This window comes from Catharus ustulatus, chromosome 2 (assembly GCF_009819885.2).
Source record: "Catharus ustulatus isolate bCatUst1 chromosome 2, bCatUst1.pri.v2, whole genome shotgun sequence".
Taxonomy (NCBI): domain Eukaryota; kingdom Metazoa; phylum Chordata; class Aves; order Passeriformes; family Turdidae; genus Catharus; species Catharus ustulatus.
The window spans coordinates 35,795,774-35,821,956 of NC_046222.1; the positions used below are offsets into that span (position 1 = coordinate 35,795,774).

The 26,183-nt window shown below is 39.6% G+C and overlaps 1 protein-coding gene across 14 annotated transcripts in view; it reads left to right on the forward strand.

Moving 5' to 3' along the window:
• Window positions 1–26,183, forward strand: part of DLG2 (discs large MAGUK scaffold protein 2) — a 1,022,753-nt gene that overhangs the window by 242,857 nt on the left and 753,713 nt on the right. The window lies entirely within an intron of this gene.

Here is a 26,183-nt window from a genome sequence, read left to right on the forward strand (position 1 = left end):
TCAGTGGATTGTGACCAACAATAATGAAATTTTTTATGTGCAGGCTTTCCTGTATAAAATCCTTGGGCACCTACTGAAGCTGTCTTATACTAAATTCTATGCAATATCACACACAACACACTGAAAAGTAACATCAGTAATGTTTAAGTTTGGAAGATGGTAATGGAGAAATGAATCCTTAAATACAGAAATGAAGGGAACACTGGTGGGTGGGACAGATATTTGGGTGTGAGATGGCTTTTCTTTCCATGTTGGAAGTAGGCAGTCAGAAATCAGTATATGTTGAAATCTGGAGGCTGAACAGTCAAGGGTGGTGAATGAGAATTTTTCTGGGGGTGGCAGTGATGCAGTGGCATTCAGAGGAAATGTTACCATGGTATTCACAGACTGATGTGAACATATAGGCGATATAGAAGAAGAAAAGCTCTGAAATCTGTGCCAGGATAGGGATAGAAAAAGCAGGAGGATGCTGAAATCTCTCATTATCTAAAAAGTGGCATTCTGCCTTTGTATGTTAGCAGTTTTCTTTTCTTTCATGGCAGCTTTTGTGTAACCCAGTCTTTGACAGTGACACTCAGCCATTTGCAATTCATTTTAGTCATGTCTTCAATAAAAATTGTTGTTTAAAATGATGTCCTTTTATTTAATGTGAATTGCAATAGCCAACTTTTGGTCATTACTATGAGCTATTTAGTTCATTTCTCTAGGTCAGGAGACTCAGGTGCTGTGTTGCATCAAGATTTGGTTGTATGTGCACCCCAATGCAGTTCTGGATGACGATGATGCAGTAGGATGCTGCATCTTGTAGGATGATAATGATCCTGCAGGATACATCATCAGGATGTTGTAGGATACAACAGGAGTGCTGCAACCAGGATGGGCAAACAGGTCACGACCCAGCAGTTTGCACAAGACCATGTGCAGAATGAGACGTTTTACTGCCCAAATGGGGACACTTGAAGTCCACATAATGCAGCAACTGGGCACCATTCTGTGACCATTTGCACAGGCCCAGGCCACTTATCCCACCTGCCTCTCCTTGGAGCTCTGTCTGAGGGCTCTGCACCATCCACCGCAGTGGTGGGTGATGCCTCCACCCAGATGGAACTGCTGAAGGGAAAGGGTGCAGCAGGGACCTTGACTGCAGGAAGTACCTGGACCTTTCTCTGTGGCACAAACAGGCAGCAGACTTGCTCAGGTGGAGGAGCATCCTGGACCATCACTGAAAAGGTCAAGAGCAATCTAAGAGTATTAAGAGGGATTACAGAGCACTGGGTGTGGTGGGAAAGGTTTCCAAAGCAACAAAAAGCTCAATATGCCTCATCAATGTGTGCTCACAGCCCATAAAACCAGCTGTACCCTGGGCTACATCAGAAAAAGTGTGACCAGCAGGTTGAGGGGAGGTGATTTTCCCCCTGAACTCTGCTCTCATGAGACCCCACTTGGAGTACAGTGTTCCACACTGGGGCCCTGACATAAGAAAGATGTGGAGCTGTTGGAGCAAGTCTGGATGAATCCATGGAGATGATCAGAGGGCTGGACTACCTCATCTATGAAGACAGGCTGGGAAAGTTGGGTTTTCAGTCTGGAGAAGGAGACACTCCAGGGAGATCTTAAAACACCTTCCATTACCTAAAGGTGGTACAACAGAGGTAGAGGAGAACTTTTCACAAAAGTCTATAATGATAGGACAAGATTTAAACTGAAAGACAATAAGTTTAGATTAGATATAAGGAAGAAATTCTTTACTGTGAGAGTGGTGAGAAGAAACTGTGGGTGTCCCATCCATGGAAGTGTTCAAGGCCAGGCTGGATGGGGCTTGGAGCAACCTGCTCTAGTGGAAGGAGTCCCTGCCCATGGTGGGGGATTTGAACTTGATCTTTAAGGTCCCTTTCTAGCTAATCCAATTCTACTATTTTTTCCAGTGAGATACTCAGCTGAAATCTCCTGCTCAATTTACTTCTGTAGCAGTGGTAGTTGAAAATGTGCTGCATTTGTTGGTTGAATTTGTCTCCTATTAATTACTTACAACATCCCATGACAATCCCATGACATTTATTGCATATTGGTACCTTTTTATGCAGCACCTGATGCAAAGGGTTGTGTTCTGTTGTTGGGAGCTGTACTTGCAGGCATAAAAATAACCAGCACTATTGGTTATAATAATCATATTAACGTTTCTGGAGAATAATAGGGAATATATTTTTCATCCCAGATGATATTCCCATCTTAATGAAAACATTTATTAATGTCTAGATTTGGGTGCTAACTTTTAATGAGCACACTGAAAATCCCTCATAAATATGTAAAGCACGTTGGGTTACTCCAAATGTGTCTAGAACTATAAAAATCATATTTTCTTAATGGCAGTACTAAAATATAATGTGCTCATAAATCTGTTTATATGAAAAAAATATGCAGAAACTAATAAACCATCCAAAGCATTATGATTTCTGAAATTTAGGCCTGTCATCTATTAAGGTACCAATTCCATGAAATTGTGATATGATGTCTATGTTATCACAAACTACAGGTGTATCACTCATTCTAATAAAATTATTGAAAATACATTAAAAATAAGAATAAAATATCCTGAAAAAATATGTCAGCACATGTATTTCCCATATATCAAATTTTATACTTCAGTGTGAAGGTATATTTCACCATAGTTGTAAGTAGGTCACTTTTTTTTGTTTTGTTTTGTTTTTTTTTTCCCCCAGAATTCATAGACTTTGCATTTCAGGTAGTGTTAGTAAAATGATGATTTGTATATGGAGGTTGTAATAAAGAGAAATCATTCCTGAGGGTCTAAAACATTTCAGATTTTATATTTACTAAACTGATGCATCTTCACATCTCTCTAGTTTTGATTAACAACTTTAAAAAAGAATGCAGCATGTGAATTTCTGTGGTATTTTTAGTGACTATAATGATCTTTGATAAAACCTCCCTTCTACAGTGCCATCATTGTTATATATAATTCATCTGATAATCCTTTATGTGGCAGTGAAAAAGAAAAATCCTTTAAAAGGTTGCATAAGCATTTCAACAACTTTCTAGCCTAAATATATGTAAAACTGCTGAATTACATAAAGTATTTAACTGATATATTAATTATGAGCTCTTTTCTCAAGACTGAGAAAAGCATGAATTTAGCTGATAAATGCTGTATTCCATTAGGGATTCATGCATTCTGTTTATAGGAGTTTCCTGGTAGCCCCCCATAAGAGTTGTATTTCAAGGCTGGACCATATATGAAAAAGAGGCAAAAGTGATTGCTTGTTGAGTTAAAATATTTCAGTGATGATCTAACTCTAAGTAAGTGATGTTATTTTGCATAACTACAGCCATACAGGATATTTGTCCAGCTGCTAAGATAGATGGCTTAGATGAATTAGGGAATCCTCCTCATTAGATAAACGAGCAAACAATCCCCATTCTCCCACCCCCTCCCCTGCAAAAAACCTCAACGAACCAAAGAAACCCCAAACCTGAAAACCATGGTGAAGTCACAGGTCAAAGATGTCTGTGCCTTAAATGGGATAAATATAGTACTAGCAAGTTAAATTTGGTCTTATGTGCTGGAACAACCTTGGAAATAGTTTGTTGTAATGGGAGTGTCCTCTGCTGGTCATTTGGCTTGGGTGGGAGCTTCTTTGAAGATGAAAAACTTTCATTGGGAAGAAGCAGCAACTTGTGCAATAAATTAAACCTATTTTCTGCTCTTGCCTTTGTAGTACTGAAGTCTCTAGGCACCTAGTCATTAGGTACCTAATGGCCTTTCCCTTCTTGGAACCCAATTTTACACATATATATATACACACACACGTATATAAAATATACAATGAGAAAGGTCAGGCAATTTAATTAGTTAATGTTTATAAATTTCTTTCAAGATGAAGAGAGCTCTGTAAGTGGCATGCATTATTAACTGATAATAATATTTGTTCAGAATATGAAGTTGAAATGGTTGACATCATTAGTGTGCATAAATGAGCTTTTTTCTTAGTTTAATATATTTGTTATTTGGCTTTGCAAGATTTTTTGCTGTTTTGGTCTGCAAGTTCTTTAAAAGATTCAAATTTGACAGCTGGTAATGAGTAAATGAATATGTTAGCATAGGCAGTCAGAAGATACTGGTATATACAGGTATATACAGGTATGAACACCATCATGGTTCTGGTTTAACTTAGGGGAACTCCATAAGATTTCCAATATGTCAGTATGGAAAGAAAATTATAGAAATTTAGGTGGAACAGCAGCACTTTTCCAGCCATACTCAATTCAGGAACTTGGAGGGGAAGGGAGTGGAATGGAAAATTCACTCCTCAAAGTGATTAAAAGATGTTTCCATTGTTTCCAGAGCTAAATGAAGGAACTTAGATGAAGTTTGTGGTCATCTTTATGAAAGAGTGCAAAATTGTTCCCAGGAAGAACTTTCATCTAGCATAAACATATGGTGCCTTGAATAATGAGCTTTGTGATTGCATCTTTTTTTGCTCATCCATCATATAATTGAGTTTATGCATCAACTTTAAAAATCGCCGGGACTTTCACAAATATCAAGTGGTATGTTACACTTGATCAACTCCATCTGGGGTATTTACTTTCTTGCATTTATACATTTAAAAGTGGTATATACGGGTTCATATCCATGTCTAGAACTGCAATTTATAACTGCTGTGCACACCTTATGGCCCTTGGATACTCTCTGGACATCAGTTAATCAGCTACCTGGAGATTTGGCAGCAACATAACACAGGAGTTTCTCTTTCCATTTGAAAATATGTAGTCATTTCCAAGAGGAAATGAAGCTATTCCTATCAACCCTGCTCACTAGTAAACCTAGGTAATGCAAATATGTAGACTGATTGGGTGGAACTGGAGGCATGATAAATTTTTTCTGTCTTTGCATGTTACCAGTTCTGTTTACCTTTAGAAGGCTAAATGACCCATAAATAGGTTTACTACTAGAAAATAACCTTATCACCAAGGTGCAGTGGTGAGACATTGGATGTATGAATGACAGGTGGAGAGGTGAGCATCCACCTCTTTAGAAGAAAGTGGATGCCACTGAGCAGTGTCTTCTTTGACCTGTAGGTGTTTGACATATGTACTTATATACTGACACGAGTTCAGGTTGAATGGGGCTCTGAGCCATTGAGTAGAAGATGTCCCTGTTTATGGCAGGGACAAGGTGGCCTTTAAAGATCCCTTCCAATGCAAACTACCCTGGAATCACTGCATCAGTGAATAAAGGAAGAGCAGTCATTTATCTGGATTTTGACAACATTGCCCCACAACATTTTTCTCTTAAACTGGAGGAAGATGAGTTTGATGAGTGGGCTGTTTAATAAGAAAGTGGTTTGAGTGGTCACATCCAGAGGTTAGCAGTCAATGGGTTGGAGTTCTGATGGACATCATTGATAACGTCTCTCAGGGGTTCATTCTGAGACCAGTATTTAATGTTATTAATGTTGTTTAAGGTTTCCTTCATTAATGACATACATGGAAGAACTGAGTGCAGCCTCAGCAAATTTGCAGATGACACCAAGCAGAGTGGTGCTGTTGAAATGCCTGATGGATGGGATGCCATCCAGAGGGACCTGGACCAACTTGAGAAGTGGGTCCATGGGAATTTCATGGGATGCAAGGTTCTGCATCTGGGTTGGGGCAACCTCTGGTATCAGTCCAGAGGATGACCAGATCAGACCAGGAAAGGAAAAGCATGAGGAAAGGCTAGGAGAGTTGGGTTTTTTCAACCTGGAAAAAAAAAAAAAAGGATTTGCCACCTCCTAGGAGCTGAAGGAAGAGGGACTTTTTACAAGAGAATATATTGATGGGACAAGGGGCAATGGCTTCAAATTGAAAGTGGGTAAATTTACATGCTAGGAAAAAATTCTTAACTGTGAAGATGGTGAGGCACTAGAACAGATGGCTCAGAAATGTTGTCAATCCCCCCAAGTACTTAAGGCTAGATTGGAGAGAGCTCTGAGAATCTTAGTCTGGTAGAAGGTACCCCTGTCCCTGGAAGGGAGTTTGGAACTAGGTGATCTTTAAGGTCCCTTCCAACCCAAGCCATTGATTCTGTGGTTCTATGACATACAGAGCCTTGCTGCAGTCTGGGATACAAGAGAGCATGGATATTAACATTCTGTCCACCAGTGAGACATCACTGTTTGATGTCCCAGGTGATAGTCATGAGGGACATGATCAAAGATTTCTTGTATTCCCTCCTGGAGGACTCAGGACTCTCATTGTTTTTAAAAGTTGTTGTTTTTTTATTCCTAATATATATATATATATGCACAGTAATTTCCCAACCATAAGGTGCACCGGATTATAAGGCGCACCTCTGGGAGTTGGCAAAATTCCAATATTTTCCCATATATAAGGTGCACCAGACTATAAGGCGCACCATTTTTTTGCAGTGAGGATCCGTGCGCAACAAAGTAACGAATTACTGATGGAATTGCGCAATCGCGGTGTTTACTGGCAGGTGCTCAATTTGCAAACATTTTTCACAGATTGGCGTAGCCTTTAAACGCAGCTCCAAGTGTTCTTCCAGCGCGGAGGCCCCGGCACTCCCGCCCACCCCCGGCGCTGGCTGGTGAGGCACGGTTCGGGGCAGCTTGGGGCCGATGCAGTTTGGAATGGCTCAGGGCTGCCGCGGTTTGGGGCAGCTTGGGGTGGCTGTGGCTTGGGGCGGCTCAGGGCGAGCCCCGCGCTCCCCCAGGCTTTTCCCCCGTGCCGGCACAGCCCCGATGCCAGCGAGCACACCCCGCACCAGCACTGCCCCAATGCTAGTGCAGCCCCGATGCTGCCAGGCTCGCCCCGCGCTGGCGCTGCCCCAGCCCTGCCCTGATGCTGGCGGGCTCGCCCCGTGCTGGTGCTGCCCCGATGCCACCGGGCTCATCCGGCCTGGTGCTGCCCCGATGCTGCCACCGGGTGGGCTCTGCACTTCTGGGTTGGCAAATTTCCGAACTTTGTCCATGTATAAGGCGCACTGGACTATAAGGCGCACTTCCGGGTTCGGACCAAAATTTTAGTCAAAAGGGTACGCCTTATAGTCATGAAATTACTGTATATATAACACTCAAATGTCAAAGGATCTGATTTTCCTCCTGTGTGTATTAGCATATATTAATTTATGAATATTTTAGATGGGAGAATTGTGTTCCCACCCATGAATATGCATTGTTTATGTTTAGGATAACTTAGTGATGTATTTTCAGGATAGAGATTTTAGTTTTGCAGTATGAGATTTGGTTTTGCTCTTGCTGCTCTTTTGTTCCAGGATTTAAACATAGATGACTGAGAGGACATTGCTGGACTTGAGACTAAGCTTAAACTCTGAGCCTAAACTATAAACTTGTTATGGATTCTGTTTAAAATAATTCTACTATAGTTGAAGTAAGATACTTTTGTAAGGGAAGGTGCAAATGCAAATGCCTGGTCTAGAAGTTTTAAAAACATATTGCAAATACTATAAATGAAATTTAGTGTAATTTATAGAATGGTGAACATCAGGACAGCAGGGTAAAAGGAGGCACCTTTGAACTCAGGATGAGAGCAAGAGGCACTACTACCATTCCCACCCCCCCGATCAGCTTCCAATGCAAACTCAAGAGATGTAGTTCATTACCACACGTAGTTTAATCCACATTTAATTGCCCTATTCACCTCTAATTGCTTCCTGTCCCATCTTCTCTGCTCCTGTTCTCATTGAATATGTTTGGTATTTTTCCTCTGCTTTACATACTTACTCCTACCTTTTCTCCTGTGCTGTCTCACCCACCATTCTTGAGAGATAAAAGGCTTTTTGAATTAATGTAGTTTAACAAGCAGGAAAAGAAGTTCAAATATGTAGATTAATGACATATTTTTATTCAGTGTTTTATTGTATATTCATAAGAGCTAAAGTATTGTGGAAGGTCTGCATTGCCTATGAATATTCACTGGGCAAAACACCCCATGGATTATGCCTATTTGCTTTTCACTTTCATGTTTGTTTTCCAGTTATTCTAGCAAACATGTTTACTAGCAGGAATCCCTAAGAAATCCAGCAGGTTTTTGAAGGTTGCTAGGTTCCTCATTAGGGAGCTGATCCTAGGAGTTACACCTACTCTGCCTATAGACAGGAAGTGATATTCAGTCTCAATTAACCACAGTAGTTGAAAGGTGAAATTTTAAAGATTCACAATAAACTGCTGCTGACTCTTCACAAGTTAAACAAATATTTAAAATAATCATTGCGTAACTGGTATAGAACAAATAATTTGTATATAAGCGACACTTGCCCAGTTTTCAGTAAAAGAGATAATTAATCATAGAAGTTATTTGCTACCAAATTGCTGCCTATGAATGACAGATTTGAATTCACTGCTACTCTTTTAGTAAGAAACTCATGAAGACTGTTTGAAAGAGGTTGTGTGTGTAATTATAAGCCTTGGGAAAGTTTTAGAAGGACTTGAGATTCGTCAGAGATTCAAATCTAGTGTTCTTATCACTGATCTCTTGTTCTGTCTACCATGTCAGACCAAGGAGCTGAGATTAATACTGATGTTACAGTATTTGTCATATGTGACCTATTCTGTGATTTGCTTCTGTCTCATTACAAAAACCTAGTTGTAACAATGGTATTCTTTTGAGGACCAAATGGTGCCTAATAATTTTACAGATATATTAATATTTATGGGATTGTGCCCATGTGCACTGTAGCCTACTTACAAGGGTCTATTTAAACACTTGATTACACAGCAGAAACAGTTTGTCCAGTCTAATGCCCTTCTGTGCTCCATGTTGCCTTGGCTGGTTGGAGACCCCCAGGGAGAATGTCATCTCAGAGAAGGGGGAAGCTCGACCAATACTGAATTTACTTATTGCCACTTTCTGCCTCTGGTGTGGGACATGTTAGGGCTGAAATGAGCTGCAGAGATCAGAACTATTCCATTTCAGTCTCTGAGGGAATCTTTTCTGACAGCGTGCTGGACAGCAGGGAGGCACAGTTCTGCATGTAGATTGCAGTCAAGGATATGTTTGCTGTAGGCTGATTTGTCCTCTTGGGAAGAAGAAGTTAACCTGTGGGCAACACCATGCTATTCTAACTAATTCCAGTATCTCAGCTAGCTTATTTAGAGCTGGAACAGATACTGATGCGCTACTCTGCAGGCTACAATATCGATGTATGCTGGAGTGTGAAGTCTGAGGATCATTTTGGCAGAAGCATAATTCACTTTCTAATATTCCTGTGAAATCAGGCTGCTGGGTCACAGCAGATATGAAGGGATATGTGAGACAGGGAGTAAGGCTGGATACTTCGAATGAGAAAGTAGGGTTGCTGTTTGTCTGCTCTGGGTCCTGCACAGAACCTGGATGTAGTGAGGTGCTGGGACCCTCTCCCCCAGGCCTGTGAGTGGGAAATAGGGTAGCTGGGTCCTGTGTAGCAAGATGGGTGCAGAATTGCTGCCCTTCTGCGAGCTGATTGCCATGGACACATTTGTCCATCTCCACACTACTGAGTGGTGAAGGGGCTTAATGTGATGTGCTGCATGGTGGGTATCTTACTGGCTGCTCAGGGGGTTCCTGGGAAGAGCATGGCAGTCCCATCCAACTGAAGTGTAAGCAAGTCCTTGGTTTCCCTTGCCTCAGGGAATAAATACCTCGCCAAAATAAGAGAGGAGAATAAATAGAGGAAGGTATGTTAAGGGTCGGGGGGAAACCAAATCACTGTGATATTTATATTATTGCAGTGATTTTGACATTGAACCACAGAAACTGATTTCTTTATTTCTTTATTTCTTCTGAGGCAAGATTTGCCTTGCAGTTTTATTGTGGATAAATTCACTGTGTGGATTTCCTTTCCCAGGCAGTTTTAGAACCACAGGAATCTTACAGCAGACTGGCCGATATTGCATCCTGAAGGTGTGTTATATGGCACACCTGGGTCAAACCTGTTCTTTTATTGCCTATAACCCCAAAACATAATTAGCATATATCTAGCTTAACTCTTGAGAGAGGTCAGCTGGTTCTGTAAACTGATCTGGTATTTAAATCAAAGCTACAATCATTGGAATTACTATCATAATAGCTTTAGAAATTGAAGTGATCACTTTTAATCTCCCTATTACTGTTTGCTGTCTCTTTCTAACACAATGATTTGCTTTTTATATTTTATTTATTTTATATTTTATTTATTTAGATTTCTTATGTATTCATTAATTTATACAACATTTATTCCAGTTATACCTGGAAGCTGTTGCTAGTTATATGTGGTTTTTTTGTTTTCTGTGAATGATCCAGCCTGGCTTCTGGGAACTGTCAGGAAAAAATTTATGGCAAAAACCATCCAGGATGAAGTTTCTTTCACATTGCATGGTGGAGCCATTGTAGCCGTGTGTTCCCTTGCCTCACAGAGAACTGGCAGAGTGAACAGCACCCCAAGGCTGCTTGCCTGGAATGACATTGTACCCTGACCTGTTTTTTTGAACCCAGCCTTGTAAATCCTAACATATTGAGACCATTGGCTATCTTATCATGGTAGCCAATATGTTCTTGTAATATCCAGGCCAATTCTGCCTAGAGGCATAGATAAATTCAGCAAGTTGCAAAGATGGTTCAAAGGTAATTTTTCCTTTCCTCCCACATTACACTGGGCAGAATCTCAGAAAACTGGAGGTTTTTCAAGTTGCTTGAAAACAGTGAAGTTCTCTGAGGGGCTCATGAAACCATGAACTTACACATAACTGGAGTTCTTAGCACATGTAATATCACTAGTAACTAGCTCCCAGGCAATCCTATCGAGTACTTTGAAATCAGAATAGAAAATTTAAAGTTTGGGGGTAGGTGTATGACCCAATAAAATTCTTTTATGCCTCGCATTTATTCTGGTTGTGTTAAGCATGCTAAGATACTCTGGGCGATCATATTGCACTTCTACTGAAGTTTCCAAATTGCCACAAGCAATATCAAAGAGATTGCACTGCAGAAATCTGGTCTGAAATCTACTGAAATGTATTTAGCTGTCATGAACCTGAGTAGTACTGTTAAATGGCATTGAAATGCTGCTATGCATACATTAATTCCAGACAATGTGCGCATTATCTTAAAACACTCCCAGTTCCAGAAAAGAAGATTACATGAATGATTATTCAGCACCAAGATGAACAATGATGCTTTTTCTGCTTTTGCGATGCAATGAAAAGATGGGCAAAGTGCAAAGTCAACTAATATTGGAAAGATGTGTATTTGTCCTGAATTAGTATAGGCCCCAGGTGGATGGTAGCATCTACACAATGACCAGATCCCAGACATTTAGTGCAATGTCTGGGATGTTGTTTTGATGAAGGGATTTGAGCATTTATGGCTTCCAGGAGATAAGAGATGCCTATAGCTGTTGGAGAAGACAAGTTTGAATTCTTCTTTTTAAGGGTTACTTTTTTCACCTAGCAGGTACTGGGCTCCTGAACTGATGGGGTGACTGTTTAAGCCTTACATGGTTAATGGGGGGCCTTCATTGTTGCGGCTTTTGAAGAGAATGATAGGCTTAAAGTTTTCCCAAATAGCTCTCCTTGCATACGGTTAATGGTGTGCCCAGCAGTGTGCCCAGGTGGCCAGGAAGGCCAGTGGTTCCTGGCCTGTATGAGGAATAGTGTGGCCAGCAGGAGCAGGGAGGTCATTCTTCCCCTGTACTCAGCACTGGTGAGGTCACACCGTGAGTGCTGTGTCCAGTTCTGGCCCCTCAGTTTAGGAAGGACCTTGAGACACTCGAGCCTATCCAGAGCAGGCAGCAAGGCTGGTGAGGGGCTGGGAACACAAACCCTGTGAGGAATGGCTGAGGGAGGTGGGGTTGTTCAGCCTGGAGAAAAGGAGACTCAGGGGTGACCTTATCACTCTCTACAACTCCCTGAAAGGTGTTTGTGGTCAGGTGGGGGTTGGTCTCTTTCTCCAGGCAGGAACTGGCAGAACAAGAGGACACAGTCTCAAGCTGTGCCAGGGGAGATACAGGTTGGATATTAGAAAAAAAATTTTCATGGAAAAAGTGATAAAGTACTGGAATGGTTTGCCCAGGGAGGTGGTGGAGTCACCATCCCTGGATGTGTTTAAGAAAAGACTGGATGTGGCACTTAGTGCCATGGTCTAGTGGAGGTCTTAGGACATGGGTTGGACTCGATGATCTCTTCCCACCTTGTGATTCTGTGATTCTGTGAATTCTGTTAAAGTCTCTGGCTAATGCTTAGGGTTTAATTTCATGTTTACCATCCTTCTAGTCAAACCTGGTGCAGGAGTGCCCATGACATTCCTCATGGCTGTCCACTATTTTGTTAGGCAGCTGCTGAGCTCTGCCCTCTGACACTTCATCACAGGGTTGGCTATCAGGCTTTCCCATACACAGATTAACTTATTTTCTGGTCTTTCCACTTGCATTATCTATAAATCTTGTCTATTTCTTCTCAAGGGTAGGCTATTTTGGGCTCTGGACTGAATACTTAGAGGTGACTGAGCTCTTGCATTAGTGATGGAAAGGAGTTCCTTCATTCCTGCATCCATTTTTGTAGCTGTCTGGGAGGAAAGCAAGGGGATTGATCACATTTTCAGGGAGTGTGTGTAGAGATGGGATGCAGTTTTGATTAACCTTTCCTGCACACATAAAGAGCCTTTTCCCCTTCAGGTTCATACACAAAACAGATGGTTTTATCTGTGAAATCAATTGGTTGAGTTTTTATAAAAGGGTTTTCATTTATTGAAATTTTGTTTAATTAACTGAAATCATTTTTGGATTGCAGTTTTTGGATTTAGTAATACAGTTGCATGTGACTTGTATCATACCAGTAAATACCTCCTATTATGGTTCCCTCAGCTGCATTCAATCTAACTCCAGTGCTTAACTTGGGCTCTCTCTTGGTTAAAATTTTGACATCTGCTTGAGAGGAGAGAAGATGATAAGTTCTGCCTACCATAACTGAATTTATTTTCCCTTGTGAGTAATGAGGAACCATTATAAAAAGTCTATCCACTCTGCATCCTGCCATATAGCCCTTCTCTGAAAATGATTGTGAGTGATCCAAGTGGTCCCAAGTGAATGATCCAAACACAAGGATCTCAGGTGAAAAGTGGCATCATTTCTGGTGCACCAGTGCTGTGATGCTAACAGTAGTGTCCACCTAGATTTTATGCTTCTTAGAGATAATTAGACAGAGCCAAAGAGGTATTTAGTTAGTGGCTGTATCCCTGTAGATGATCGTCAAGATGGTTTTAGGTTGGACATAATTACCAATTTGTTAGAATACATGCTTTGAGTATGTGTTAAAGATTAGAATAATGTCTAGACTAAATTAGGAAAAAATATTTATTTTAGAACATCCAAAGGCTTTCACACTTTAGGAGAACCTGCAGAACTGTTGGACTGAGTGATTCTGAGGCTTTGGATTTTAGGTGTCAGGAGATACCCAAAATTAGTTGGGACTAGGTAGACTTGATTCAACATTGCTTTTATTGTGGTTGTTTTCACAGCATCTGATAATCCTATAGTGTTCAAAAGCTAAGTCATGGTCATGAGCTAATCTTCATATATATGATGCTAAGATCTTGTAGGTTAAACATCTTGATCTTTATCACACTGGTTTGTGCCTATGGCAAAGCAGGGAGTTTAACCAAGTCTTAAGAGCCCAAACCCATCACCTTCTGACCTGAAAAGGGCAGTAAGCTTCTACTGCTCTACTAAGTTTTTTCATATGCAGCTCCTCTTTTTCTTAGAATTAAACTCTATTCCTTTACCAGTTTCTTTGTGTGTCCTATTTCTGCAGCTGGACCTCCTGACATGTTACCTACATATCTCTGAATTATGTATCAACCATAAAACCATCAGAGGCTTCTTCAGAAAATTTGGCTGGAGGGCATAAACTCCTTTCCTCTCTCACGCTTTTCACTGGTTTTCTGTGGGGATTGTAGAGTAGCTGAAAATAATGTAGTAAAATGCTATATGTAATAATACAGTCAAACAAGAAAGAGTATGGCCATGAAAGATTATTCTTATAGGCAAGCTGAAGACTTTGGAGGCTGCTATGGGTGCTACACAGCTACCTTTAATGACCATGACAATAATTTGCGGGTTATTTGAACAGAAACATGAGTGTGTTGATGATGCAGTCTAGTGAGAAGTTAAAAAAAAAAAAAATTCATAAATGACATCTCATTGATTTTGGTGTTTTACTAAGAATATAGCAGTGCTGGAAGCTTGATTTCTTTTTTCCCTAGAAATATGGGGTGCCAACCCAGAGATCTCTTCAGTATGTTCTGAGAGGATTGTGAAAAGTATCAAGTTCCATTCTTGAAATCAAGCATACTGCTTGTACAAATATATGCATTCACATAGGGCAGAATACTTTGGGATATGCTCTGGGTGCTAGAGCACAAAGGTGCACACTGTGGGTGGCAGAGCTCAAAGATTCAGAGAACATGGAGGTGTGTTTGCTCAGATTAAGGAAATCAAATATTCCAAATCAATCTCTAGAAATTACTTGATAATATTAACCTCTCATACTTGTCAATCAAAGCTTTGCAGACCAAAGCGTGTCCTTAGTGAAAGGTAATATGCAGTTGCAGAGCTGCAAAGACTGGGAGTTGTAATAAAAACTCTGACATTTTGAGAGTTATTACTGGGAGTGATACTATAAATACCAGTTTGCAAATGCATAAATTGAGAGGCCTATTTACCACATGTGGTAAACTGAAAGAAAGATCCTGAGTGTCCTGGCTTTCAGTCTAGGCTCTGACTGCTCTGAAGGCTAGTTTGCCTTCTGCTGTAGAAGAATAACATTCTAATTTGCACTATTTGCTGTGCAATAACATAATTTTGAATAAACAGATCTTTCTTGTAGCAGCAGAAGCCAGGAAATGGAAAGGAAATTGTGATCTCTTTTGGTCTCCAATGTCTCCCAGTTCTATTTAAGCAAAAAAGGTTTTATCTGTTCAAGATGTGTAGAGCAATATGTAGGCAGAAGCTGCTTTATGCATAAAATTCTATTTTCATTCTGATTTTACCAATTAGAATTGAGTTCTGTGTTAATTACCTAAAAAAAATTTCAGAGATGATGGTATATATTGGAGATCTATGATAATAGGAAGATGTTGCCATAGACACAACTGTTCAGTGTGACACTGGGACACTGCTGCATGAAGAAACCCACTGAAACTGTATTTCACAATGCCCTCAAATTATGCAGTTGTGAAAAATTAATTATAATCCTTTCACTGAAATACCATGATGTTGATTCTAAAATATTGAACAAGCTATTTCAGTACAGAGGGCTGTCAAATGACAGAGAAAGCCAATGCATCACAAGTACTGAGATATGTTTAAAAGTTTTTAGTCTTCCAGGTGGCCAACATTTTTGAGCATTGCACAGCTCCATTATGGGTTTTAACAGCTTCACTGGTAGCTTGGGAATTTCTACATCTCTTTCAAAACCCTATCTCATTAATTGCCATGAAATACTATTATTTATAGAAAACATAGGGGAAGAAGCAGAGAACAATGCAAAGCAGAAGTATAAAATGACAGTTTTCTATACAGGCAGTAACAACTGTGGAGTTGAGAGTGTTCCAGTCTTGTGGGATTTTTTTCTTTTTTTTTGTGAATGTGAATTAGAAGATGTGTTTGCATGTGGTCCAGAAGAACTTGGCTGTCATCTAGCTTGACTTCCTGGCCAGGAATTCGCTGAAATCAGCAGACAGCAATTGTCTGCCCATTTAGTGTACTTTGAGGTTTGGTATGTTTTTCCAGAGCATCATATACAGCAGCAGCGGCCATTAATTAGCAGATTTCTGATGATTATTTAAAGAGATACATTCTTGTTAGGTAAACTTAGGAATGCACATACATACATTGTTACTCGATTCTCATTACCTTTGACCAAGTGTCATTAAAGGTGGGGAGATGAGCTACATTCCTATGCTGGTTTGGTGGCGGATGGACAAAAGCCCTTCCTATGGTGTATGCTATTTTATTGACTTCACTTATTTCTTTCTCTTCAGATTCAGATTTTTTTTTAATAGCTGTATTGCATCTCTCTGGCCAACAAAAGAGTAATCCACTTACATTCTTCTGTTTTGTAGACATGAGTCACCTCTCACAACAGATTCTCCTATCCTCCTTACTTGGGAAAATCTTCTTAAAAGTCCCGTTTGACTTGTCTTACTGAGTCAGTAGCAACTCTTAGTAACCTTTCTTTTGTTCTGATTGACAAGCACAAGCTGAAAGGTCTCTTGCCCACCTGCCTGTCCACTGAAGACCCACAGAATATTTCTATCACCTATATCAGGGATCTCTGACTTTCTCAACAATCTCTCACCTTTATATACTTTCCATCATTTTTGCAGTGTTTATATGAGTAAACTCCATTAGGAGTTTCCCAAATCAGGAAACCACATTTGGACTAAAGTTACTCAATAACTGCAAATCTATATGCAGTTGTTCAGATGACAGTATTCTTGTGTTCAGAATACTCTTTGACAGTTGCATGATACTCTTACACTGAATTTTGAATATTCCAGTCATTGTGACTGAAAAAATATTCACAAACACTTCTTAAAGTATATTTCAATATGTGAACTCCAATTTGAGTGTGGTGATGGAAAGGGGATAGAAAAAGATACTTTCAAACTTTATTACTATGCTTTTGTACAACAGCTATAGTAGAAGTGATAATCTGCCAAAAGAAGAGCAGGAAACATCAACTCTTTATAACTGAGGTTTACAAACTCAGTACTGTGGCATGTGCATTAGCATTTATTTTATACCTTAAAGAATATCAGTGAAATGCCTTGAAGTTAATAAGAAGGTTGGTTTTAGTGTTGGCTTTTCTAGATGCAGATTTTCATTCAGCATATATCATACTTTAGTCAGATTTTATTTATTCTTTGGGCCAGATTCTTATATTTTATAGGATTATAAGTATTTATGACCCTGTTGAAATGAAAAAGGTTATTTGTATTATGATTGACAGTAGACTGTGGCTTTGTTTTCCTAAGAGACTTGATGATATTTTTAATTAATGTGTGAAATGGGGCATACTTGTTTGAGTCAAGATGGCTGCAATTTCTAAAACTATTTAAATAAAATATTAAGAGAACAGAAAATGCTTCTCTTGGATAGATATGGCTCTAGTCAATTGGCATTCTGCTGTCAGCATGCATGTCTCATTCAGTCTTGTCCTCCATGCAAAAGAGATAGTGACCCTATGTACTACACTGAGACTAATTTTGCATATAGAAGGATTAACAAAATGTTTACAGACAGCCCCATAGCCAGAAAGATTGGCAGAGATTTTTGGCTTTTATAAATAGTTGCAGAGGAAGCAGTACTAAAGTCAGCTTCCTTGTGAAAAATCATCAGATTATAGCAGTAATTTACATTTTACAAGATATTTCACTGAAGACATTCTCTGAATTTATCTGATCTCCACTGCATGTGACTCAAGGGAGTTTTGAAGTGAGAAGAGGACATGCTTGGAAGAAATGTGCAAAGCATGGTATTTTAAAAGGAAACTTCTAACTACTTGAAAATAATAGAACGCTTTAAATAATATTGGCAAAAAGAGTTCTTTAACTGCTGTGAAATAATAGAAGTACTTAGATACTACCAGTGTAAAAATTTTCTATTCAGATGTAAATTTGTTGAAAATATTTTTTATCTCTTAAGGACAGTTTAAAATTTTGACTTTGTATGCCAAATTCTACACTACTGAAGTAACTAAAAAAGAAGCATTTCAATAAAGAAATAACCATGCTTTGACCACAACATTTGAGGGATTCCCTTGGACCTAGAGCAGCAAAACCTGACAATATTTGCTCAGTCAGTACATGTGGAGCATCCCTACACCAAAAAAAAAAAAAAACCACACAAAACTTCTTTATCTTGATGCTATTAATTACAGCCCCTGTAAGAGATGGGGTCTAACTGCTGAGATTTGTCTTCTCAACAGCAGCCTTCAGGAGCACCATGTGAAATTCTCAATTCCCTCTGCAGCTTTCATACAGGCCTCATTTATGTACTGAAAGGCTTCAGTAAGGTCTTCCTAGAACTTTTTCTTCACCTGGCTGAAACAAGACAAGCTCTGTCAGTCTTCATAGGAGAGGTGCTCCAGCCCTCCAAACATCTTCATGGCCTCCTCTGGACCCACTTCATCAGGTCCTCATCCTTCTAAAGTTGGGCCCCAGAGCTGTATGCAGCACTCTGGGTGGGGTCTCAAGAGGGCAGTGTAGATGGGGACAAAATCACATCCTCAATCTGCTGCTGGTCATGCTTCTTCTGATGCAGTACAGGATAGGGCTGGCTTTGGGGGCTCTAAGTGCACATTGTGGCTCATGTTAATTTATTTATCCACCAGTGTTCCCAAGTTCTCCTCTGCAGGGTTTCCTCAACCTATTACTCCCTGATACTGGTGATTGCCCCAACCTAGGTGTAGCATCTTGCATTTGGCTTTGTTGATCTTCATGAGATTTCCATTGGACAATTTCTCAGGCCTGTCAAGGTCCCATTTTATGGCATCCCTTCCCTCTAGCATTTCGATTGTACCACTCAGGTTGGTGTCACATGCAGATTTTCCTTGTCACACTCGTTAGGTCATTAATAAAGATACTGAACTGTGCTGGTCCCAGCAGGGGCTCCTGCAGAATACCACTTGGTAATGGTCTCAATTTGGACACTGAGCCATTGACTGCAACTGGCCATCCAGAGGATTCTTTACCCATCAAATAGCCCATCCATCAAATCCATATCTCTAATTTAGAGACAAAGATGCGTATGTGACCCTGTCAAAGACCTTAGTGAAGTCAAGATAAATGATATCAGTTTCTCTTCCCTTATCCAGCAGCACAGTCACTCTATCACTTCATTGCAGAAGACGAACAGATAATTTAGGGGTGATTTATATATTCTGAAGCTGTTTTGTCTGTCTGGAATCTCCTTCCTGCCATTCACATGCCTTGACATTGCTTCCACGAGGATCTCTTCCATTATCTTATCAAACGCAGAGGTGAGGCTGACTGGCTGGTAGTTCCTATGGTCCTTTTCATTCTTTTTGAAAATCGGTGTAACCTTTCCCTTTTTCCAGTCACTGAGCACTTTGACTGCTGTGACTTTTCAAATGTGATGCAGAGTGGCCTATCAACTATACCTCCCAGTTTTCTCAGGACCATGGGATTCATCTCACTGACTCCCATGAATGTCTGTACATACAGCTGAAAATATTTTGATGGATAAAAGAGGAGCTGAAGTAGGGAATGAAATATTTGGTAAAAGGAAAAGTCCCAATCAGTCATGGGAAGGGTTTTTTGCTGAGTTTATTGTTGCTGCTAATATGTTTTTTAAATCTTTGTCTGAGTATTGTATATACAGTTTAGATAGTACTAGAAGAAAAAGTATCTAGGTTGGCCAGGTGTCTTTAAATGTTAGGACTCACAGGTTCCAGAGGAGATACAGATGTAACATTAATCACCAGTTTACTGGTTTTCACAGAGATAGGTTTCTCAAAAAAGTTTTTTTTGCTCCTTTATTATAAGATACTTATTTACAGTATTATTTTCTTTTTTTAAAGAAAAAATAGATTGTTAGATTTAACACATTATTAGAGTAATTAGACCTGTTCTAACCTGTCTGCTCTCTACTGAGCCTAATAGTTTGCTTTTAACTCATAAGGCTACAAGAAACATCTTGATTTATCATTTGAAATCAGTAAAACATAGAAAATTATACTAATTGACTTGTAAATAGTTTCCCTCAATTAATTATCCTTTGCTTTCAAATGCTATGCAGGCTGGGAATTACTTTTCAAGAACCAGCTAAATTTCAACATATTTTCTAAACAAGGTGTTTATCTCACTGATAAGATTTCTAGTTGAGGTTTGTTAATATATTAAGCTAATAATTGTAATCAATGGAATAATGAGGAGTAGTTCAGTCATGGCCAATGAATATTCATCCATGTACTCTGTATTGTAAATTCAAACAACTTGCTTGTTTAATAAAAATAATTTCTACATTAAAAAAAATCTAACAAAACCCAAAAAACTAAACAAAACAAAACAAACAAAAAACAAAAAAAACCAAACAAAAACCCCTACACATGTGTTTTCATGAAAATTTGGGTTGTTTCCAGTGCTGCAAAATTTTTTATAGTAGTTCTTAATCTAATGATAGGTTCCCTTTAAATAGTTTCCTTGACTGAAATCACGGCACAAAAAATAAAATACTAAGTGTTTCAACACAAATGGACCTTTATCAAGTACAATTCAAAATCCAGTTGTCCTTATACAAGTTTACAGTGAGAATTTTAATTTTTTTTGCTTACAAAAAGACTACCGCAATTTCCTCAGTGAAATTGCTGGGGGTTTATTTTTAAGTACTGTAATAAATGCAATTGAACTTTGGAAGTTCATTCCTTCTTCATTCATGCTGTTACCATGGTAATGTGGATTTTATGCTTAAATGAATAAGCTTAGTTCATAAATTATAGTTCATAAATTATAAAAGTAAAATGTTAATTCATAATTGGAGAGTGATGGCAATCATGACAAGATAGGCGTAATTTTCCCCAAGTTTCATTTTCCCCCAAGTTTTTCAAACAATTGTGGTAAACTATTTTTTGTGCAGAAAACAAGCATAGGCTTCTAATCATTTAAAGGCTTCTAATAATTTAAGCTTTTTGTTATGTGTTGAGTTGGTGGTGTTTAGTCTGGAGAAAAGGAGGCTGAGAAGGCACCTTATCTCTCTCTACAACTCCCTGAAAGGAGGTTGTAGTGTGGTGGAGTCAGTCTCTTCTTCCCGATAACAAGGGACAGGACCAAAGGAAAAGGCCTCAAGTGGTACCATGGGAGGTTTAGCTTGGAGGATAGGGAGGATTTCTTCACTGAAAGAGTTTTCAAGCATTGGAACAGGCTGCCCAGGTAAGTGGTGGAAACACCATCCCTTGAAGTGTTCAAAATATATGTGGATGTGGCAATGTATGAGCACAGTTTAGTGGTAGACATGGTGCTACATTGATGGTTGGACTTGATTATTTTAGAGGTCTTTTCCAACCTTAGCAATTCTATGATTCTATGATTCCTATATTAGGCATAAAGGATGAACTGAAGCAAAGGCTGTATTCTGTTCATGAGAGACTTTGAAGTTGGACAGCCATTTGCCAAGAACACTCTATGTGTGCTTAATCTTCCTGCAGCAAGAAAAACAGCCTAGATAATCTCCTAGGGCTCCAAATTGCCATGGCCTTTAATATGACTGAATGGAAATGCCTTTTTGGAGGAGTTATCACGGGGATTCTGGTCAAGGAGAAAGGCAGGTTTTCTCTCACAGTCACAAAATGACACACATATTGTGGAGACATGTTAATAATCAATTTGAGTGAAATCCAGGAAACTCAGCTCTGGGAATCTTCAGAGTCCAAAAAGTCTTTGCAGCCCAGGTGTCTCAATTGAGGTGTTAAAGGGGTTATGTAATCTCAATCATTTGTATGGGATGAGATGCAAAATAAACTTGATCCATGGACTACAGGTACAGGAGTGGAAAAATGACATTTTGAGTAACTCAAGATGAAGCTTAATCCAATTCCTTCTTGCTGAACCCTTGTTCCTCATTTCTCATTATTTTGTTTTAGGGTCATCAGGAACAATGAGGAAACCTGTCCTGAAAAATTCAAAGTCATAGAAAAAACTCACAGGATGAGGCCATTCTTCACTAATTTTTTATCATTTGACTTTTATTTATTTATTATTTAAATTTACATATTATAAATGGCTTTATGACTGAAATTACAAAATGCTAACTGGAAAAACTGGTTTATGAAATATGTATAAATTTTAATATTGTGAAGGAATCGTTTTCTAAGTAAATCATATGTTTTTGTTGTATATCTGATCAGAACCTTCCTCAATGCAACCACATAAGACAAAAATAAATGAGCTGAGACTTTTGGAGGAAAAGTATTGAATGCTCAAAAATCAGACAAATGTATTAAGAAGATTTTGCAGGGAAAAGGGAACAGAAAGTTTTCAGGGAAATCTGTGGCTTAAGTTAAATCAGCCCAGGGCAAGGTCTTTGGTGTTTACTGGTCTGGAAGTGAGGAAAAAATTTTGACACAGCAACTTATGCAGCAGAATACCAGGATATCAGAGAGCTGTTTACAGTACTGGAGATGAGAATTTGTAAATAATATATTCAGCCTTTGTCTTTCTCTTTGTGAAAAATTTGGGATATTCTGAGTCCAAGCTGCTGATGTAGTTCCTCTCTGTTATGTTTTACTAGGCTTTGCTGCAGTAGACAGCCTAAGAAAGACTTAAAAACTTCTTTCCAACTTTTCTTCTTTCTGCAGTTGTTTCCAGATGCTCCATAGATTCAATCCACTGTTTCTAGTCAATATTTGCCATCTGGAAACTGTAGGCTCTACAGCACCCCAGACCTGCAGTCCATATCAGCAATTCCTTCAATATCCATCCACCCTGCAGTGTGGATGTCAGTGTAAGGAACTTTTTGCAGATGTGGAAAATAACATTTTTCCTGACAGTTTAAAGTCTTAGAAATGGAGAAAAGAGTAAAATCGTTTCAATTTAGAGCTGCTGTGCTGAAATCAGAGTTATTTAGTCAATAACTCTAACAGGACTAGGGTGCTATATAGACTGTATCACTGAAGTGTGCCAAGAGAGGAAGTGATGGAGCATGACTGCAGCCAGAGTGCCTTGACTACACAAGCCAGTAAAGCCTTCTCCTGCAAAAAGAGGGAGAGTTACACCGCTGGCTACTCGAACTCGGTGACGCAGATTGTCAGTGTTGATACTAATAAGCATTGCATGGCCTACAAGCAGCCTGGCAAAACCTTCACCATTGTGCCTAATTTCCTGCAGACATCCAGTCTTCCCTCTTCTGGAGGACAGGAATGTCATTTCTTCCTCTGTCCACTCAGAAAGCAATGCACCCTCTTCTTCAGACCACTCCCCTCTCTACTTTCTCTTTTTTTCATACCTAATCTTTGCTTTCTTTGTGATCATCACAGGGTGATCACAAAATCTGTCTCATTGCATTGAGTCTTTTTAAGACCAACTTACAATATTTATCCACAAATGTGCTTCTAAAGTGAAGTGGGGCACATTGCACTGTCATAAAGCAAATCCTGGAGAGCACTGGTTTCTTTACTGCATTTCTTTACTCCCTTTTAAAATGCCACCCTTACCATCATGCCTGGAAAAAACAAACAACCCAAACTCGAAAATGCATAGGTGTCTGAGGATGAAAAATGTTATTCTGCAGTATGGCTCCAGTGTTACCCCAGAGAAGTGGTGGATTCTCCATCCCTGGCAGTATTCATAGCCAGGTGAGATGGGGTTCTGGGCAACCTGGTCTAGTGGGTGGAATTCCTGCCCTGGCAGGGGGTTGGATCTAGATGATCTTTCAGTCCCCTTCCAACTCAAACCCTTCTGTGATTCTGTGGTTCTGTCAGCTCTGTGCTACTATAGTGCCATGGCACTGTGGGGGTCCTGGAATACAGCTTCAGGACACAACAACCACAGGGCATTCCCACCACTGGTAGTACTGCTACTACTGCTATCACTGCTACTACTGCTACTACTGCTATCACTGCTGCTAGCTCCTGGTGCTCTCCTGGGCAGTGGTGGATGCTGCAAAGGGCTGTGCCCTCCTCGCTGCTCTGAAGCAGTCTGGCCTCAGGCCCTCCTGAGATCAAAGTCTTCCAAGGCAGCATGTTCCCTCTGCTCTCTTTGAACCTCTGCAGACAACCAGGGTTTCCTTCCTAGTGCACCTTCTGAAGGCACAGGAGCAAAGAGCAACAATGGAATTTCACAGCCCAAGATAGTGGCTCCAGTTTCTGTTTTCTGACAATACTCAGGTCATCAGTTGTGTGTCTTTTTAAAGAGGGTTTGTAGTATGGCTCCTTTGGACTACTGTCCCTCTACTGATTTTATTCTTAACCTATATATATATATATTAATGGAATAACTTCTTTCATCTCTATGGTTTTTCCCTATTGTCACCTGTTTAAAGAGACCCTAAGTGCTTCAAATGTCCTGCTATTTTTGGCATGTCTGGATGACTGGGCAGAGCTTTTTCCCCACTCATTTTTAATGACTATGTATCTTGAACTGTAAATCTCACTGATGTGAGATGCTTTTGAGTAGCTGTTAAGTCATCATAAAATACTGTATGTCCATGAGGACAATGCTTTCTTTAACAATTAGGCTGCTGTGATAAGAAATGTCTTGGCAGGGGTGAACAAGCCCTGCAGGGATCTACTTGTGTAGATTACCTGAAGTAGCCCCTGCTAAATGTTTTGGGTTGGTCTGCTAGCAAAAAATACCTTGTTGGCTGCTGCAGAGGTCTCAATTGTCTGGCAAATTCTCACATGCCCCACAGTTATTACAGGAGGCAAGTACCATATGCATGGGGGTTTCTCCTTCCCTTTGCAGTATTATGAGGGTCAGTCTGTAACTTCCTATGTAATTTTTCCTCTTAGAAGCTCAGGAATCACAGTAGTGTTTTCTGAGTGAAGACTTTGGGTCTGCATTACATCTTGTTTTCTTAAATGAGTCTGAAGTTTTATATCCAGGTAATCACTCAGAAATTGTATCGTTATTCAGCCTTGCTTTCTTTTAGTGAGGTTTTCCCCATGTTGGGTTTGTTTTCCTAAACCCAAAACCATTACCTTTTTTAGGAGAGAAAAAAGAAAGTTGTTTCAATGACTTTGCTGACTGAAACCTTGTGCAATTCCTTTGGCAGAAAGAAAGCTTGAATTTGATTTTCATATGCAACTACATGCTTACCTGAACCTTGCCTCGCTTCTCAGGACTGTGCATCTTTTCATCTTTGCTGTTTGAATTGCATTTCTCTGTGGATCAGAATTCCCCAAGATCTGTGATATTTTTTCAATGACTAAGATACTTAATTTTAATTTTTAGTGTACTGTACTGCAAAATAAGCCATCATCCCTTTCACTTTCTATTCACTTGAAGAGTGACAAAAAATGTATCAATTAATTCTCCCATGATTTTGCTGAGCAAAACTTTACTATGTTTTAGCTTATTTGATGGCTATTGCTGTAGCCAAAGTCTTATCCACCATAAGTTTGGGATACTCCAGCTTTTTGAACTATGACATCTAGACCCCAGTTTCATTACTAACAAAAATCTTGGAATTAGATTTAAAAGCAGGGTTCATTTCTTTTGTTGTGAAAGTCATTGTTTGTGCCAAAGAAGGCTGTGATTACTAATTACTTAATTTGTATGACAGATGGAGATAGGGATGAAATTAAGTAGCTGTCTTAGGCTGCATTACAGAGCGATATCTAGCTTTAAACACGACTGCCTTTTTCGTTCCTAAAAAAAGGCACAAACAATGACAAGCTAAAAATAGCTGTTCTCTTGGAGTTGACGACAGTTTCTGAGAGCTTCTCTTTAGGAAGATGTTGGAAAAACCTTGCTGTGTTTTCCCCTCCCCCTTATTCTTGTTTAAATGCACACCCTTCTGTTTAAGCTTGTTCACCCCGTTGCACCCAGAAAGATACCCACAGATTTGGTTAGGACTTCAGTATTTCTGAAGATTTCCAAGCAGGTTTATATAAAACATTTGAAGAAATCTAAAAGTCACTGCAGATATTTCTATTAAGTTATGCTTATCCTACGCAAATTGCACTGTGCTGGTAGGGAAGGAGGTAGTAAAGCTTCTTTCACTCTTTGCCTCCCACAGTATCTGCTGCAGTGGAAAAAAAAAACCTCTCTTCTGGTTTTATTCCCAGAGATTACTTCATAATTCTGTACTGATATCAGTGGTTTCCGGTGCTGTAAACAGAGTTGAGTGTTTGACTCTGTGTCCCTGCAGCCCAGCAAACAATCAGTTAATTCACAGCATCCCAGCGGTTGACAGGAGTGAGAGAAGTGGTTTGATTTTATTTTTGTGCTTGTGAATTAAAGCTTTGCCTTCTGGCTAGGTTCTGAGTTCCCTCGCTCTGGAAGATATTGGAGCATTTTGAATTCAGAATATGTAGTTACAAATGTGAGGGCACAGACTTCTTCCAGTATTTTTCTGCTTTCATTTTAATTTTTCTTTGTGTTTCTAATCTGAAGCAAGCAAGAGAATAGTTTGAAAGCAGTGTCCAGTGCCTGAGCCAGGAACAGAATGC